We start from the raw sequence: 16,933 nt of genomic DNA on the forward strand, positions 1-16,933 counted from the left end.
GGCGGCTGGCGAGCGGTGTAGAAATTGTAAGTTAGCGGGGAAACAGTTCGAGCACTCGGTGTTTTCGAGTGCGTGCCCGGTTTTTGCACAGCGGTTGGGGTGGGTAACGAGGATTATCTATGGGCCTTAGGATCCTGCAGATAAACTGTCAGGGGAGCTATAGTGTGACGTGTGACATGGTAGTATGCATGAGGGAGAATGGTGTGAGGGTGGCGTTGTTGCAGGAGCCGTATTTGAGAGAAGGTTGTGTTGTGGGAGTGCCTGGTGATATGAAAGTATATATGTCAGATGTCGATGGGATGGCTGCGGTGTTAATAGATGGGAGAGGTGTAGATGCTGTGCAAACGAGTGTGGAAGGTGCGAATTTAGGAGTGTGTGTGAATTTAAGTTGTGAGACGGGTAGCATGTGTGTGGCGTCTGTATATTGTAAGCATGGTGATGAGATGGGTCCGTATTTGGAGTGGATGAGGAAAGTGGTGAATGGTAGTGAGGGAAGAGCGTTGCTGATAGGAATGGATGCTAATGCCGTCTCCCCCTTATGGCACAGCAAATTTGTGAGGGCAGGTCGTAGGAGTGAGGAAAGAGGACGGGAACTGGAGGAGTTAATTGGGGAACTGGATCTGGAAGTGCTGAACAGGCCGTCTGACCTGTTCACCTTCAGTGGACCGATGGGGGAGTCGGATATAGATGTTACGGTGGTGAATGTTGGATGGTTGGACAGTTTTGAATGTGTAGCATGGGAGGTTAAGTGTGATTGGGGTGTGAGTGATCACAACAGTGTGATGATTGATGTGAGAAGTGTGAGTGAAAGTGTAAAAGGAGGAAGGAGGAAGAGAAAAGGTTGGCAAATGGGGGACGTCAATTGGGAAAAATTCAAGTCGGAGTTGGAAAAGGAAGCTGACGTGGTAGGTATAGGAAATTTTGGAAGATTAACGGGTAGGGAACAACTGGGAAGTTTGAATCGCTGGATCTGCATTGCCATGGACAAAGCGACGAGGAGGTTTGTCAAAGCCAAAGGGAAGAAAGCAGCCTGGTGGACTGAGGAACTGAAATTGTTAAAAAGTCGCGTTGCAAAGGCACGCAAAAAATGGCAATTGTCACGAAAGGAGTTGGGTAGTGTGGAGGGGAATAGGTTCTATAGTTCGGAGTACCAGGGCTTGCTTAAAGGTTACAAGAAGGCTTTGAAGGAGGCGAAGGTGTCGTGGTGGAGGAGATTTGTTGGAACCGTTGGCAATGCAGATCCATGGGGAGCGGTGTATAAGCTTTGCAGGAGAGAAAGGAGCGAAGGGCTGGTAGGAGTATGGGATGGGGATAGAAAAACAGTAACTTGGGGAGAAACGGTTGAGGTGTTGTTAGACGAGTTTTTCCCGGTTGACGTCCCGGTGAATTATGGGTTGTATGAAAGGGAGGAAAGCACTGTGGAGAGAGTAAGTTTTGGAGAGATTGAAAGGAGTGTGGGGTGCATGAGAAAGAGGAAATCAGCGGGAATGGATGGAATAACGCCTGAGATGGTGGATGTTGTGTGGAAGGTGGTACCGGAGTATGTGTTGGAATTGTTTAATGCGTGTTTGAGAGAAGGATGGGTGCCGGAGGAGTGGAAGGTTGCGCGTCTGGTCATACTCTTAAAAGGCATTGATAAGGACAGGTCCTTGAAGAGGTCGTACAGACCTATCTGCCTTTTAAGTGTTATGGGGAAAGTGTTTGAGAGAGTGTTAGTGGAGCGATTGGGAAAGGTATTGGAAGGGAAAATGTCGAGTGCCCAGTTTGGATTTGTGAAAGGAGTGGGGATACAGGATGCATGGATGAGAGTGAGACAGGTTGTGGAGGAGTCCAGAAAGAAGTATGTGATGGGAGTGTTTGTGGATTTTAAGGGTGCATTCGATAATTTGAGCTGGAGTGAGGTGTTGAATAAGTTGGTGGAAGTTGGGTGCAAGGAGATTAAATGTTGGGTGAGCTATTTCGAGGATCGGAGAGTGTGTGTGGTAGGAGAGGCTGACGAGATTGAAAGGAAGGTAAGTAAGGGATGCCCACAGGGATCTATCTGTGGGCCGGCGGTGTGGAACTTGATGATGAATGGATTGCTGAATGAGATTGAAAGGAAAGGTATAAAGTGTGTAGCGTATGCGGATGATTTGTTATGTTTGATTGAGACGGACAGCAGGAGAGAAATTGAGAGTGAGGGGACGGATTTGATGGAGATGGTGGCTGCATGGGGGAATGGAGTGGGTGTGGAGTTGTCTAAGGAGAAAACGGTAATGATGTTGTTGAAAGGGTTTTTGTCTGATAATAGGCCGGCGAATGTAAGGGTGATGGGTGAGAGTGTGAAGTATGTGAAGGAGGTGAAATATTTGGGAATTAGGGTGAGTGAACGCATGAATTTTAGGCCGCATGTTGAGAGTTTGGGTAGTAGGGTGATTGACATAATGGGGAAGTTGAAGAGGGTGTTGAGGAAGGAGTGGGGTTTGAAGAGAGGTGCGATAAGGGTAATTTATAAGGGGTTGGTTGTGGCGTGTGCTTCGTTCGGTGTGGCAGTGTGGTATGATGTGTTGCGGTTTGGGTATGCGAGAGAATTGGTGAATAGATGTCAGAGGTGTGCGGTGTATGCGAGTATGGTGTTGTGTAGAACTGTGAGCACGGATGCGATGCAAGTGTTAATGGGTGAGTTGCCGTGGGATTTGGAGTTTGTTAGGAGAGGCGTGATGTTTAGGGAAAAGAGAGGAATGAATTCAGGAGATTTGGAGTGGTTGAAAACAGGGACAAGCGTGAATGAAGACTTAGGGAGAATGGAGGTATTGGAGGCGAAAGTATGGGAGGTTTGGCAGAGAAGATGGGAGTTGAGTGAGAAGGGAAGGGTGACGTATGATTTTGTTCCGAATGTGAGGTTTGTTAAGGAGAATGAATGGTTTCAGCCGGGAATGTTTGGGTTGTTTCTGCTGACTGGTCACGGTAGTATGAACGAGTTCCTGTATAAGAGAGGTTTGAGTGAAACGGACAAATGTAGGTGTGGATGTGTAGAGAGTGTCCGGCATATTTTGTTTGAGTGTAGGTTATACAATGAGGAGAGAGGGAGTTGTGTATGGGCGGAATGGATGGACGAAGGAGAGAGACGGTTAGAGAGATTGTTGAGGTCGAAAGAGGTATATGACGGACTGATGGAGTTTGCAAGGAGAGTGTTTGAGAAAAGGAGAATAGGAGTGAGTGAAGGTGAGTGAAATTGGTGTAGAGGGTGAGGGAGATAATACAGTGAGGATCCTAAGGTGGGGTGAAGTCAGTGCCGGTGAAGTATGGAAATACATGTACCGGCACTGTAATATAATAAAGGAGGGAGTGTCCCTAGGTTTTCTTGAAAAAATCGAAATTTATGGTGTTACTTAAATTCAGTTTGAAGCATTAAAAAACATGAATGGCACAATTCGTTTTAAAAAATCAGCTACAGCTATTTCAATTCTCCCTCGTTTTTATTAAAAAAAACTTCTCGAAAGTTATTTCGACATATATAATAAATTTCATTTTACAACATTTTATATATACGTCGATCGTCTTTTATAAAGTAAGGCGTTCTTCCGTACTTAAAATTTTTAAAAAGTGCATGTACGGCGTTCGTCTTTTATAAAGTAAGGCGTTTCTCCGGACTTGGAAATTTTTTTAAAAGTACATGTACGGCGTTCGTCGTTTATGAAGTACGGCGTTGGTTGTTTATAAAGTACGGCGTTTGAAATTTATGAAGTACGGCGTTCGAAATTTATGAAGTACGGCGTCCCGTACCGGGTACGTATTTTAAAATTAACTAAATCGCTATAATAAAAATTCTAACTTACCTCGATTACGTAACACAATGCGGCCGTATTTTTTTTCTTGCGAAAATCCGTGGAAAAATGTTCAAACCGCTCTTTACGAAGAGCCATCACACCGACAGAGCGCACCTCGGACGGGGAGAGGTGTGTCTCGCGCCCCTGCTCGCGTACCACTGTCGCCGCTTCGCAGCGTTTGGCTCCGATCGACGTCAAGCGCGCTATTATAGGTAGCGGAGTGATGTTGTGGCGTGTGAGGTGTTCTCTCGAGATACCGACCAACGACTGCATCCTCTCGCTCGCGTTACCACGGACTGTCTGCGAGTCTTATCCAATACTTTTAAAAGGAATTCGGATTTATGACGAAATGAATTTCGCAGCACGTTCCGGCCGTTCTTCGGTGTCTCTAAGACTGTGCGTTTTTACGTATTCTCTAAAAATGATAGCAGACGCTAACCGCATTGGTTTCTCTCTGTAATAAATAATGTTCAACAACGACATTATTATGTTATTCAGACCGACCCGACAAAAAGAGACGACGATACGTTCACCTTTTTAGAACGAAACGTTGCGATTACTTTTGGTGGTCGTGCCTTTAATGATTATAAGAGCGAACCTTGTATGTGTGTGTGTCTTGTTGATAATTTTGAGAATGTAGTTATCGCACCCGTCGAAAATGACCCGAAGTAGACTTGGCTCTCGGAGCGTTTGCGCCTAGAATTTCATGGAATCCTTGAGTTCCTTCATTGGGTTCGAGCTTGCCTCGAAAGACGGTCCAGCACAGCGAGATCGCGGATGCGGCGGACGTTCCATCGTCGGCGGTCCTTATGCGATCAACCTTACATTGTTGTAAACGGTGGCGTACGTTCGAATTTCACGATTCGTCGTTCGTTGCATCGAACAGCTATTAAATTTGCGTCAACTCCCTACATTCCGAGCGAGAATATATAATATACTCGTAACGTGTGCAGATTCTGTAAAGAATTCGGCACGTCTCACCGTCGCATTCTATCTAGCGAAGAGTGAGGAGAATGTTTGAACTTTTAAACCGGCGCAGGAGGTTTCCTCGCGAAACTTTTCGACCGGTATCGTTATGTATGATATTTTTCGTATATAAAACAACGAAAGAGAGAGTTAAGCGTGGCGTTACGTTCCTACGCGTTCGTTTCGCGAACACGCACTCGCGCTTTCGACGAAAGTGTAGTTTTCAGTTTCGGAGTATCCGAACGAGAACGCAGTTCCCTGGTTGATCCTGCCAGTAGTCATATGCTTGTCTCAAAGATTAAGCCATGCATGTCTCAGTACAAGCCGAATTAAGGTGAAACCGCGAAAGGCTCATTAAATCAGTTATGGTTCCTTAGATCGTACCCACATTTACTTGGATAACTGTGGTAATTCTAGAGCTAATACATGCAAACAGAGCCCCGACCGGAAACGGAAGGGGCGCTTTTATTAGATCAAAACCAATCGGTGGCGGGTCTCCGTCATCGTACAACTTGGTGACTCTGAATAACTTTACGCTGATCGCACGGTCTCGCACCGGCGACGCATCTTTCAAATGTCTGCCTTATCAACTGTCGATGGTAGGTTCTGCGCCTACCATGGTTGTAACGGGTAACGGGGAATCAGGGTTCGATTCCGGAGAGGGAGCCTGAGAAACGGCTACCACATCCAAGGAAGGCAGCAGGCGCGCAAATTACCCACTCCCGGCACGGGGAGGTAGTGACGAAAAATAACGATACGGGACTCATCCGAGGCCCCGTAATCGGAATGAGTACACTCTAAACCCTTTAACGAGGATCAATTGGAGGGCAAGTCTGGTGCCAGCAGCCGCGGTAATTCCAGCTCCAATAGCGTATATTAAAGTTGTTGCGGTTAAAAAGCTCGTAGTCGAATCTGTGTCCCGCGCCGCCGGTTCATCGTTCGCGGTGTTAACTGGCGTGCCGCGGGACGTCCTGCCGGTGGGCTTAGCTCGAGAGGGCGGCCCAACTCAATCCCGCCGCGGTGCTCTTCATTGAGTGTCGAGGTGGGCCGGCACGTTTACTTTGAACAAATTAGAGTGCTTAAAGCAGGCTAAAACTTCGCCTGAATACTGTGTGCATGGAATAATGGAATAGGACCTCGGTTCTATTTTGTTGGTTTTCGGAACCCCGAGGTAATGATTAATAGGAACGGATGGGGGCATTCGTATTGCGACGTTAGAGGTGAAATTCTTGGATCGTCGCAAGACGGACAGAAGCGAAAGCATTTGCCAAAAACGCTTTCATTGATCAAGAACGAAAGTTAGAGGTTCGAAGGCGATCAGATACCGCCCTAGTTCTAACCATAAACGATGCCAGCTAGCGATCCGCCGACGTTCTTTCGATGACTCGGCGGGCAGCTTCCGGGAAACCAAAGCTTTTGGGTTCCGGGGGAAGTATGGTTGCAAAGCTGAAACTTAAAGGAATTGACGGAAGGGCACCACCAGGAGTGGAGCCTGCGGCTTAATTTGACTCAACACGGGAAACCTCACCAGGCCCGGACACCGGAAGGATTGACAGATTGAGAGCTCTTTCTTGATTCGGTGGGTGGTGGTGCATGGCCGTTCTTAGTTGGTGGAGCGATTTGTCTGGTTAATTCCGATAACGAACGAGACTCTAGCCTGCTAAATAGGCGTATTTCGACATCCCAAAGGCCCGCCGGTCTCGGGTTCGCCCGTTGGCCGTGCGCGGTTTTTACTGTCGGCGTACAAACAATTCTTCTTAGAGGGACAGGCGGCTTCTAGCCGCACGAGATTGAGCAATAACAGGTCTGTGATGCCCTTAGATGTTCTGGGCCGCACGCGCGCTACACTGAAGGAATCAGCGTGTCCTCCCTGGCCGAGCGGCCCGGGTAACCCGCTGAACCTCCTTCGTGCTAGGGATTGGGGCTTGCAATTGTTCCCCATGAACGAGGAATTCCCAGTAAGCGCGAGTCATAAGCTCGCGTTGATTACGTCCCTGCCCTTTGTACACACCGCCCGTCGCTACTACCGATTGAATGATTTAGTGAGGTCTTCGGACCGGTACGCGGTGGCGTTTCGGCGTCGCCGATGTCGCTGGGAAGATGACCAAACTTGATCATTTAGAGGAAGTAAAAGTCGTAACAAGGTTTCCGTAGGTGAACCTGCGGAAGGATCATTAACGTGTCTCGAACACACGCACTGTCTTTACACAGACACACACACCATCGTCTGATCGTGTTGTTGTTGTCGTGCGAAGTATGTCGCGTCCGTGGACGACGTACACGCTCGATCTAACATCTAAAGACGTCTGCGGCGTAGACGACGGCACGTCCAGCCTTTAGCGGTGCCGTCGCGCGTTTCCGAAGCGCGTTCTCTTCTCTTCTCTCGTCCCACGTGGGGATCGGTGCGAAAGAGGAAACGCGTCTAAGAGACGGCGTCACACGACGTCCTCGAACTATTGAATCGTCCAGAGTCGGATTAGGCGTCATGCCGATGCGAACTCGCGGCGCCGGTCCTTTACGCGCGTTCGTCGTGCGATCGGGCAGACGGCATTTCGGGCACCTTGATCCGCTAAAGAACCTCAAAGAGTTCGATTCGGATCGCAGGTTTCGTAAGTACGTGCGGGGCGTTTCGTGCGCCTTTGCTCGTCTTCGTTACCGTGGGTTTTAAATGATTTTCGCCCGGCCGACGGGTTCGGCTCGATGCCGCCGTTCTCGTCGAGACGATTCGAAACGTCGTTCGAGACGCTCCTAGGAAGCGCCGTTTGACGAAATCACACCTAGTTTGTTTGGTTAAGTGATCGTTGTGCGGTTGAGCTTCTGCTTTAGAAAAGGAGATCAAGTCTTGCGACTAACAAAAAAAAAAAGAGAGAGAGGAAAAGATGGAATTAGTAAGACGACACGTCGTTCGAAAGTTTCTCTTTTCTTTTTTTTTCTTTTTTTATCTTAATAAACAATCGAAACCGAGAGAATTTCGACGCAGAACGTTCCAGGCCGTCGCGAGGCGAGCCGGAGAGAACGTGCGTCTTAATGTATATTCTAAAAGATTACCCTGAACGGTGGATCACTTGGCTCGTGGGTCGATGAAGAACGCAGCTAATTGCGCGTCAACTTGTGAACTGCAGGACACATGAACATCGACATTTCGAACGCACATTGCGGTCCTCGGATAAACTGTTCCCGGACCACTCCTGGCTGAGGGTCGTGTCAATTTCAAAGACTGCTCGGTTCGCCTCGTTTGAGAAAGCGTGGCGTTCGTCGGAGCGAGTTGGATGTTTTTTAGACGCGTGCCGTTGGAGGTCGATGTCGAGACGACTTACGTAACGTTCGTTCGTTTCGAGTACGATCCGGCGTACGCGACATCCGGAGACGCGATAGTGGCCCGTCGGGGTGACGTGTCGGACTTTCTTTTCGAAGGAGTTCGTCGTCGTCCTTCGACGGGCGGATCAGCAGACGTAAAGCACAAAACGATCGACTTTCGACGGCCATAACGGCGTTGATTTTGTCGAACGATGCGACCGTCGTGTCCGAGGCGTGCGTGACGTATCTCGCGACGACGTCAGGTCGCTGTTCGACGAAAGACCGTAAAGGCCGCGTCGACGACGTGCCATGATCGTTTGCGTATTAAAATGATCCATTTCCAGATCTATTCGATCTTGCGACCTCAGAGCAGGTGAGACTACCCGCCGAATTTAAGCATATTATTAAGCGGAGGAAAAGAAACTAACTAGGATTCCCTCAGTAGCGGCGAGCGAACAGGGAAGAGCCCAGCACCGAATCCCGCGGCCGAAACCGGACGCCGGGAAATGTGGTGTTAGGGAGGGTCCGTCATCCCGAAATCGTGCGGCGCGTCCAAGTCCATCTTGAACGGGGCCACAGCCCATAGAGGGTGCCAGGCCCGTAGTGACCGCTGCCGGTGACGGGAGGATCTCTCCTCAGAGTCGGGTTGCTTGAGAGTGCAGCCCTAAGTGGGTGGTAAACTCCATCTAAGGCTAAATATGACCACGAGACCGATAGCGAACAAGTACCGTGAGGGAAAGTTGAAAAGAACTTTGAAGAGAGAGTTCAATAGTACGTGAAACCGTTCAGGGGTAAACCTGAGAAACCCGAAAGGTCGAAAGGGGAGATTCAGCGTGTCTCGATCGTGGCGCTGGGCGGTCGCGTGACGGACGGCGTACGCGTCGTCTGCGCCTTCCGTCCTCCGAACTGCGATCGAACGCGTGCACTTCTCCCCCTGTAGGACGTCGCGATCCGTTGGGTGCCGGTCTGAGGCCCGCGGTGGAGCCCGTTCGGACGGTTCGCCGTTTCCGAACGAACCCGCGGTGTTTCCCGGTCGGCTCGCTCGACGGTATAAAGATGGCGCGAGGCCGCCGCTAGTTCGGCGTCCGCCCTACGGCAAGCGCTCTCGTCGCGACGGTGATCGGACCTGGTGCCGGTCCCGTCCCCGGGTGGCTGTTGGCTGTGGGTCGTCGGACAGACCTCGTCTTCTTTTAGAACGCCGATCTGCGACGCTATAGCTTTGGGTACTTTCAGGACCCGTCTTGAAACACGGACCAAGGAGTCTAGCATGTGCGCGAGTCATTGGGACATTACTAAACCTAAAGGCGCAATGAAAGTGAAGGTCCGCCTTGCGCGGACCGAGGGAGGATGGGCGGTCGTTACGGCTGCCGCCTCGCACTCCCGGGGCGTCTCGTTCTCATCGCGAGAAGAGGCGCACCAAGAGCGTACACGCTGGGACCCGAAAGATGGTGAACTATGCCTGGTCAGGACGAAGTCAGGGGAAACCCTGATGGAGGTCCGTAGCGATTCTGACGTGCAAATCGATCGTCGGAACTGGGTATAGGGGCGAAAGACTAATCGAACCATCTAGTAGCTGGTTCCCTCCGAAGTTTCCCTCAGGATAGCTGGCGCTCATAGCGCACGAGTTTCATCCGGTAAAGCGAATGATTAGAGGCATTGGGGTCGAAACGGCCTCAACCTATTCTCAAACTTTAAATGGGTGAGATCTCCGGCTTGCTCGAACTATTGAAGCCGCGAGACTCGAATCAGAGTGCCAAGTGGGCCATTTTTGGTAAGCAGAACTGGCGCTGTGGGATGAACCAAACGCCGAGTTAAAGCGCCTAAATCGACGCTTATGGGATACCATGAAAGGCGTTGGTAACTTAAGACATCAGGACGGTGGCCATGGAAGTCGGAATCCGCCAAGGAGTGTGTAACAACTCACCTGCCGAAGTTACTAGCCCTGAAAATGGATGGCGCTGAAGCGTCGTGCTTATACTCGGCCGTCAGCGGCATGTGCGGTCCGGTGGCCTCTGGTCACGGGCCATGAAGCCCTGACGAGTAGGAGGGTCGCGGCGGTGAGCGCAGAAGGACTGGCCGTGAGGCCGTCTGGAGCCGCCGTCGGTGCAGATCTTGGTGGTAGTAGCAAATACTCCAGCGAGGCCCTGGAGGACTGACGTGGAGAAGGGTTTCGTGTGAACAGCCGTTGCACACGAGTCAGTCGATCCTAAGCCCTAGGCGAAAGCCGATGTCGATGTGGTGTAGATTTGTCGTTGGTCACAAACACGACCTCCAGAGCCGTGGTGACGTGAACGTACGGATTGTGCACACACCCGTTGGGCGAAAGGGAATCCGGTTCCTATTCCGGAACCCGGCAGCGGAACCGCTTATAATTCGGGCCCTCGCAAGAGAGTTCGTCGGGGCAACCCAAAAGGACCCGGAGACGCCGTCGGGAGATCCGGGAAGAGTTTTCTTTTCTGCATGAGCGTTCGAGTTCCATGGAATCCTCTAGCAGGGAGATATGGTTTGGAACGCGAAGAGCACCGCAGTTGCGGCGGTGTCCGGATCTTCCCCTCGGACCTTGAAAATCCGGGAGAGGGCCACGTGGAGGCGTCGCGCCGGTTCGTACCCATATCCGCAGCAGGTCTCCAAGGTGAAGAGCCTCTAGTCGATAGAATAATGTAGGTAAGGGAAGTCGGCAAATTGGATCCGTAACTTCGGGATAAGGATTGGCTCTGAGGATCGGGGCGTGTCGGGCTTGTCGGGGAAGCGGGTCGCGGCTGACGTGCCGGGCCTGGGCGAGGTGAAGCGTTGCCGTTTCGGCGGAAACGTCGGATCCGAGCCCGGTCCCGTGCCTTGGCCTCCCGCGGAACCGTCTTGCTACGAGGCTCCGGGTGCGCCCGAAAGGGCGTCCGGATGTCCTCTTCGGCCGCCATTCAACGGTCAGCTCAGAACTGGCACGGACCGGGGGAATCCGACTGTCTAATTAAAACAAAGCATTGCGATGGCCCCAGCGGGTGTTGACGCAATGTGATTTCTGCCCAGTGCTCTGAATGTCAACGTGAAGAAATTCAAGCAAGCGCGGGTAAACGGCGGGAGTAACTATGACTCTCTTATGACGCAGGGGGAGTTCGTGAGCGCTACGGCGTGATGCGGCTCTTCGGGGTTTGGCGACCCCGCGTACCTGAGCTAGCTGGCAGAAGCTATAAAATGCCCCAATCCAAGGTGGACCTACGTGCCGAGGGATGAATGGCTGCCGGGTTAGGCAGTCTCGAACGTGGACCTCCGGGGAGTGGCGACCCCCGGTTGTATCTAGCTGGGGGGAGGTATCAGGGCTCTGCCTCTCCTCTAGTGTTTTCCCTTGTCCACACCAGATTTTTATGGTTTTAACTAGAGCGGCAAAGGGCCGGGGGCCTAGATCCGCCCCCGATGTGGACAAGGTCGTGGATTTAAATCAACAGGCGGGCGGCGTCGAGTTGGAACATACCGACGTTAATCCACGGCCGCTATCCGCCCCTGAGTGTGAGGTGTGTGGGCGGAAGTACAAGACAATGTCAGGTTTATACCGGCATAGGAAGACTTGCGGAGTCAGGGACAGATCGCACTGCGTCCATTGTGGACGTGGGTTCGCGACGTTTCAGGGGGTGCGGCAGCATGAAAAGCTTGCCCACCGGGAGAGGTATATGGTTGAGGCGGCCGGCAGCCTGCCTCCTTCAGAAGCCTCAGCTTTCGAGCTGATGGCGGAGATTGAGGTGGGTGTAAGGCCAAATCGGCCATTTCTGAAGGACATGGCGCTTGCGACCGGCCTCACTGTTGACCAGGTGAGGTACCGGCGCAAGAAGCCCGCATATAGAGAGTTTCTCGAAGGCTATAAGCGGGCACACCTTCCTAGAGGAGCTCTCTCCCATGTTCCTGAAGAAGCCTCTTCACCCGATGCCCAGGTCATGGTGGGGTCGGAAGGCGCAAAAGCGGGTCGTCAACAAGTACCTACCCAGGTTAACTCTTCACAACCGCCGGGTCCGTCGAGAAGTTCCTGTGATGTTCTGATTGCTGAAGTTGGCCCCTGTTCGCGACGCTCGAGTGTACTGGTGCGGCCCAAACAGAGGGCACGAAGGATTCCATCCTCTTCCTCAGACGAGTACGTGGATGAGGCTCCTCGAGACGATTCGAATTATCACCCCAGCAGCTCCGAGGAAACATCGCAATCCTCTACATCTTCCGGATCCCTAGATGATGCCGTTGAAGCCGTTCAAGTAAGCCCCATAACCCCCCCCGCAGAGCCCGTGAATAAGGGCAAAATGCCAGTCCTGTTGAGAGGACGGGTTGATCGCCGTCCGGGCCGATTGGTCCGGCGTAGCGTGCATCCCGCCTCTCCCACTTTGGACAGTCCTTTGGCGGCGGTCGATAGGCCCTTCATTGCACACCTGGAGGGCCTCCGCCAAGGGACGCCTGCCGCGGCCGGCTTAATAGAGGCCTGTCTATCAGGGTGCAGTAACGAACACCTGCTGGCCCTGGTAGACGAATGGCTTCGGGCCACGTTCACCGGTCGCACACGAGGCAGGCGCGGGGGTAGGAGGACGAGGACCACTGACCTGCGGGCCGGCCCGCACAGACCACCATCGAGAGGTCCTAGGGCGTCTCTTTATAAGAAGACCCAGGACCTCTGGCAAAAGAACAGGTCAGCCCTCGTCGGAGCAATTTTGAACGGTGGATCGGCGGAATCGATGGGTGAAGGAGATGTTCCTGAGGTGAGCGATGTGGAGAAGCTGTATGGGGGGATATTCGAATCTATCTCTCCACCCGACGAGGAGCCGCTGCGGTTTCCGAAAACGTCGCAGCCTGTTTTCTTGCCTGTTACTCCCGAGGAAGTCGGGGCCGCTAAAAGGGGTTGGAATATTTCGGCCCCTGGTCCCGATGGAATCGGGGTGGCACAGGTGAGAGGCAGGTCTGACAAGGAGTTGGCTGTCCTTTACACGATTATATTGTGGAAGGGGCTCCAGCCGACTTCCTGGAGGGCGTCTAGGACCGTGTTAATCCACAAGGAAGGGGATAAAAGGGACGCTTCCAACTGGCGGCCTATCACTATAGGCTCTGCCGTTCAACGGTTGTGGCACCTGTTGTTGTCTCGGAGACTCCGCGGAGCCTTGGCGCTAAACCAAAACCAGCGCGGTTTCGTGGAGATCGATGGGACGATGGCCAACGTCACAATCCTGGATTCGTTTATACGGTCTAGGACAGAGTCTGGTAGGTCGTGCGCGGTTGTGTCTCTGGATATCCGGAAGGCCTTCGACACGGTGTCGCATTGGTCGCTCGACAGGGCGTTACGTCGATATGGGGTTGATGAAGGCGTCAGGACGTATATCATGGGAACTTTTACTGATGCCACCACGATCATCAAGGTGGGGCGGACCTGTACCCGGGAACTGGTTCTTCGGCGGGGAGTCAAACAGGGGGATCCTCTGTCGCCACTACTGTTCAATATGGTAGTGGACGAGCTGCTTGATAGCTTGAACGGTTCGGGAGATAAGGGCGCGCACCTAGCGGATGGAGTGCGTTGTGCCGCAATGGCGTTTGCCGACGACTTTGTCCTTTTAGAAGAGGAGGAGAGAAGAGTCCCTAACACGCTCGCCGCCGTGGAGGGCTTCTTCCGTGCCCGAGGCATGGAGGTCAATCCTCGAAAGAGTGTAGGCCTCTGTGTTCGAGGGTACGAGGGGAGGTCTATCCCACGTGTCCAGCCGGTCTTTAGGATCGGCGGACAATGGATAAGACCCATTAAGGCGATGGACTCTTTTCGATACCTCGGACATCAGGTCGGGTCGTTCGGTGTCAAGCGGCCGAATCTACACGCACTCCAGATGATGCTAGAACGTGTCCATCGCGCTCCTTTGAAGCCGGACCAAAAGCTATCCGTGCTCCGACAGTACTTGATCCCTCGGCTCCTCTATGGGTTCCAGAACCCCGGTGTTACAGGCGGTCTGCTTACAGCGGCCGACCGGTTGATAAAGAGGTTTGTGAAGAGGGTCCTACATTTTAACATCCACACCCCAGATGCGGTCATACACGCTGCTGCGCGATATGGCGGTCTGGGGGTGTATTGCCTCCGGAGTGGCGTGCCATTCACGTTTTACCGGAGGCTGGACCGACTGGGTAGGGAAGGCGATCCCGTGATACGCGCTGTGATGGCCTCACCGCGGGTGGCTCGGCTCGTGTCGAGAATCCGACAACTGGCTGGAGACGTCCCCCCGGACCAGGTGTGGAAAGAGAGGCTGCATGCGGGTCAAATGACGGCAGGTCTACGTAGCGCCTCTGGTGATCCTGCAAGTTCTGCCTGGTTAAGGGCTAGGCCCCATGGCTGGTCCGGTAGGGACTTCGTGCGAGCTGTACAGCTCCGCACGGAGAACCTGCCGGTAGTCGGGGTGCCTTATAATCCCCAACCGGCCAGGCAGTGCAGGGGTTGTCGCCAGAGGATAGAATCCTTGTCTCACGTCCTGCAGGGATGCCCTGTGACGCATGGGATGAGGATTCGAAGACACGATGAGATCTGTCGCAAAGTAGCCCGTCATGTAGCGGCATCAGGGATGACCGTCGAGTGGGAACCGCATGTGCGAGCCCGCGACGGCGCCCTGTATAAGCCCGACCTCGTAATCCACACTGAGGGGGTAATCCTGGTGGTGGATGTCCAAGTCAGCTGGGAGTCGGTGAATCGCACGATGTCCGAAGTCTGGGACCTGAAACGTCGCGTCTACGATCAGGCAAATTTCCGTGAGGCAGCAGCCCGACGGTGGCCAGGAGGGTGCTTCAGGTTCTGTCCGCTCATCCTGGGGGCTAGGGGTTTCTGGCCCCGATGCAACCAGGTGACGGAAGACCTGTTGAGGATCCCTGGTCACTTGAAGGCTTCCTGCGTAAATTCGGTCCTCAAGTGGGGGTCGAGCTTGCACTCGGCCTTCATGAGGACCGTCTGGGCGTAGGGCCTCGCGGAACTCGGGCAATGATGCATGTCTTCCGCCGTTCTTGTACTTCCGTCCACTCATCCTCACACTAGCCTGTCTGCCCCCCGTCGATCGCGGGTCGTATATCGGGCGGGGGAGTAACCCCAACATCTGCGGGCCGAACATCTGGCCCGCGTCTGGCGTGCGGCCGAGTGGCAGGTGCCACTTCGCCGGCCATAATGCGCGGCTAAAAGCATTCGCCGCGTTTTACCATAGCCAAATGCCTCGTCATCTAATTAGTGACGCGCATGAATGGATTAACGAGATTCCCACTGTCCCTACCCACTAATATTACTAATTTTAATCCTACGATAGCATTGTTAGTCTTATCTATCTTAAATTACTTAAGTTTTACATATTAGTGTTGTCTTAATAGTCTTAAAATATACATGTCAGTCATTAGCAGGTACTCTTAGTCTAGTCTTGTATACAGTCTTTAAATTAACACTCTAGTCTTAAGTATTCTAGTCTTAGGTATTTTTACATGTCAGTCATTAGTCTAGTTTTGTATACAGTTTGTATATAAATACCCTAGTACCTGTAAATTCTAGTCATATAGTTTACACTTAATTCTATTTACATTAGCTCCTAAGTACACGTGCATGTTAGTCTTAAATATTAGTAATGATTAAGGTAAAGTAGCGCAAAATTTGGGCATGACTTCGATCAAGGGTAGAACTGGCGGAGAGCTGGGATGCAGGTGCCCGTTGATATCGTGTCCCCCGAAGACGGTCGCTACCTGTAACAATAGAAAACAAGGTTAGACATCGAATCATAAAAATTTTAACTTTTAAACATACCTTGGGCGTCGAGTTAGTTCTAGGAGGTAGTCTTGTAGTAGCCCGTACCTGTAACCGACAATTGACATATATAGTAGATGTAAGACCTAGTTGTAGTAATAAATGAGAACTTACAGGTTTTGGGAGCCGAGCCTGATGATGCCTGGGAACTGAAACAAAAGAAACATATTTAATAAACAGGATAATAAAAGACCTAACCCTAACATCACAGAAACTTACCAAAACCGTGGCAGCAGATTAGAGGCCGGATGACTAGCGCAAGGGAAGAAGATCGTCTGCAACAGAATAAAAGACAAATTAACACTACATTACTCACTACCATAATACCTAAACTACATTTACATAATAACCTAACACTACCTTAATCTTAATCTAATTTTTATTTACAGAGTGGACTACATAACGCAGGTGAGGGCACTGCTGGTCAAAGCCCACGGGCGATTCCAGTAATCCCTTCGGGGTTGGCGATCCCGCGTACCCGAGCTGGCAAAACTCAGTGCCTTGCATGTAAGTGCATAAATGAGGAGCCGATTCAAAGGCGGGGATTCGACCGGTGATCCGGGCTAACTCTACGGAGGCTAGTCGCGAAAAATCGGTACTACGGGGGCCGGTTGCCCACGGGGGTTCTAACCCCGGCCGGCCATTGGCGTTGGACTCGTAGTGGTGGTGGTTGGCCGTATGCTGGTCAGTGGCACGTCGGGCGTGGTATAGCACACCCCGCTGCGCTCGGCGTGCTGCGAATAGTGTGTGAGTTGCGTAATCAACTCGGGTACTGGCCTGCTTAGTCAGTAGACGATGGATAGTAGTCCCCCTCACCAGTGGGGCGTTCCGGAGGGCTTACACCCGATGGACGGTACTGGTAGACTTCGGTCGCGTTGATCGGGCGTATCCCGATCCCTCGCCATACGGGGCCGTGTCGTAATGCCCAATGGGCGGGTGTGGCACGTTAAATACAAGCAAATGGGTATATATATGTCCCTACCCACTATCTAGCGAAACCACTGCCAAGGGAACGGGCTTGGAAAAATTAGCGGGGAAAGAAGACCCTGTTGAGCTTGACTCTAGTCTGGCATTGTAAGGAGACATGAGAGGT

At 52.0% G+C, this 16,933-nt stretch overlaps 2 non-coding genes and 1 pseudogene across 2 annotated transcripts; all 3 read left to right on the forward strand.

Annotated features, from left to right (window-relative positions):
- Positions 1-5,030: 5,030 nt before the first annotated feature.
- On the forward strand, positions 5,031-6,952 carry LOC135143881 (small subunit ribosomal RNA). The gene has a single exon (XR_010282925.1). It is a non-coding gene; the product is annotated as a small subunit ribosomal RNA (ribosomal RNA).
- An 868-nt stretch (positions 6,953-7,820) lies between these two features.
- On the forward strand, positions 7,821-7,977 carry LOC135143894 (5.8S ribosomal RNA). The gene has a single exon (XR_010282936.1). It is a non-coding gene; the product is annotated as a 5.8S ribosomal RNA (ribosomal RNA).
- A 454-nt stretch (positions 7,978-8,431) lies between these two features.
- LOC135143900 (large subunit ribosomal RNA) overlaps positions 8,432-16,933 on the forward strand; it is a 10,696-nt pseudogene continuing 2,194 nt past the window's right edge.

The sequence above is a fragment of the Zophobas morio genome, unplaced genomic scaffold (genome assembly GCF_036711695.1).
Source record: "Zophobas morio isolate AGI-343-1 ecotype UQ-CSIRO unplaced genomic scaffold, CSIRO_AGI_Zmor_V1 ptg000076l, whole genome shotgun sequence".
Classification (NCBI taxonomy): domain Eukaryota; kingdom Metazoa; phylum Arthropoda; class Insecta; order Coleoptera; family Tenebrionidae; genus Zophobas; species Zophobas morio.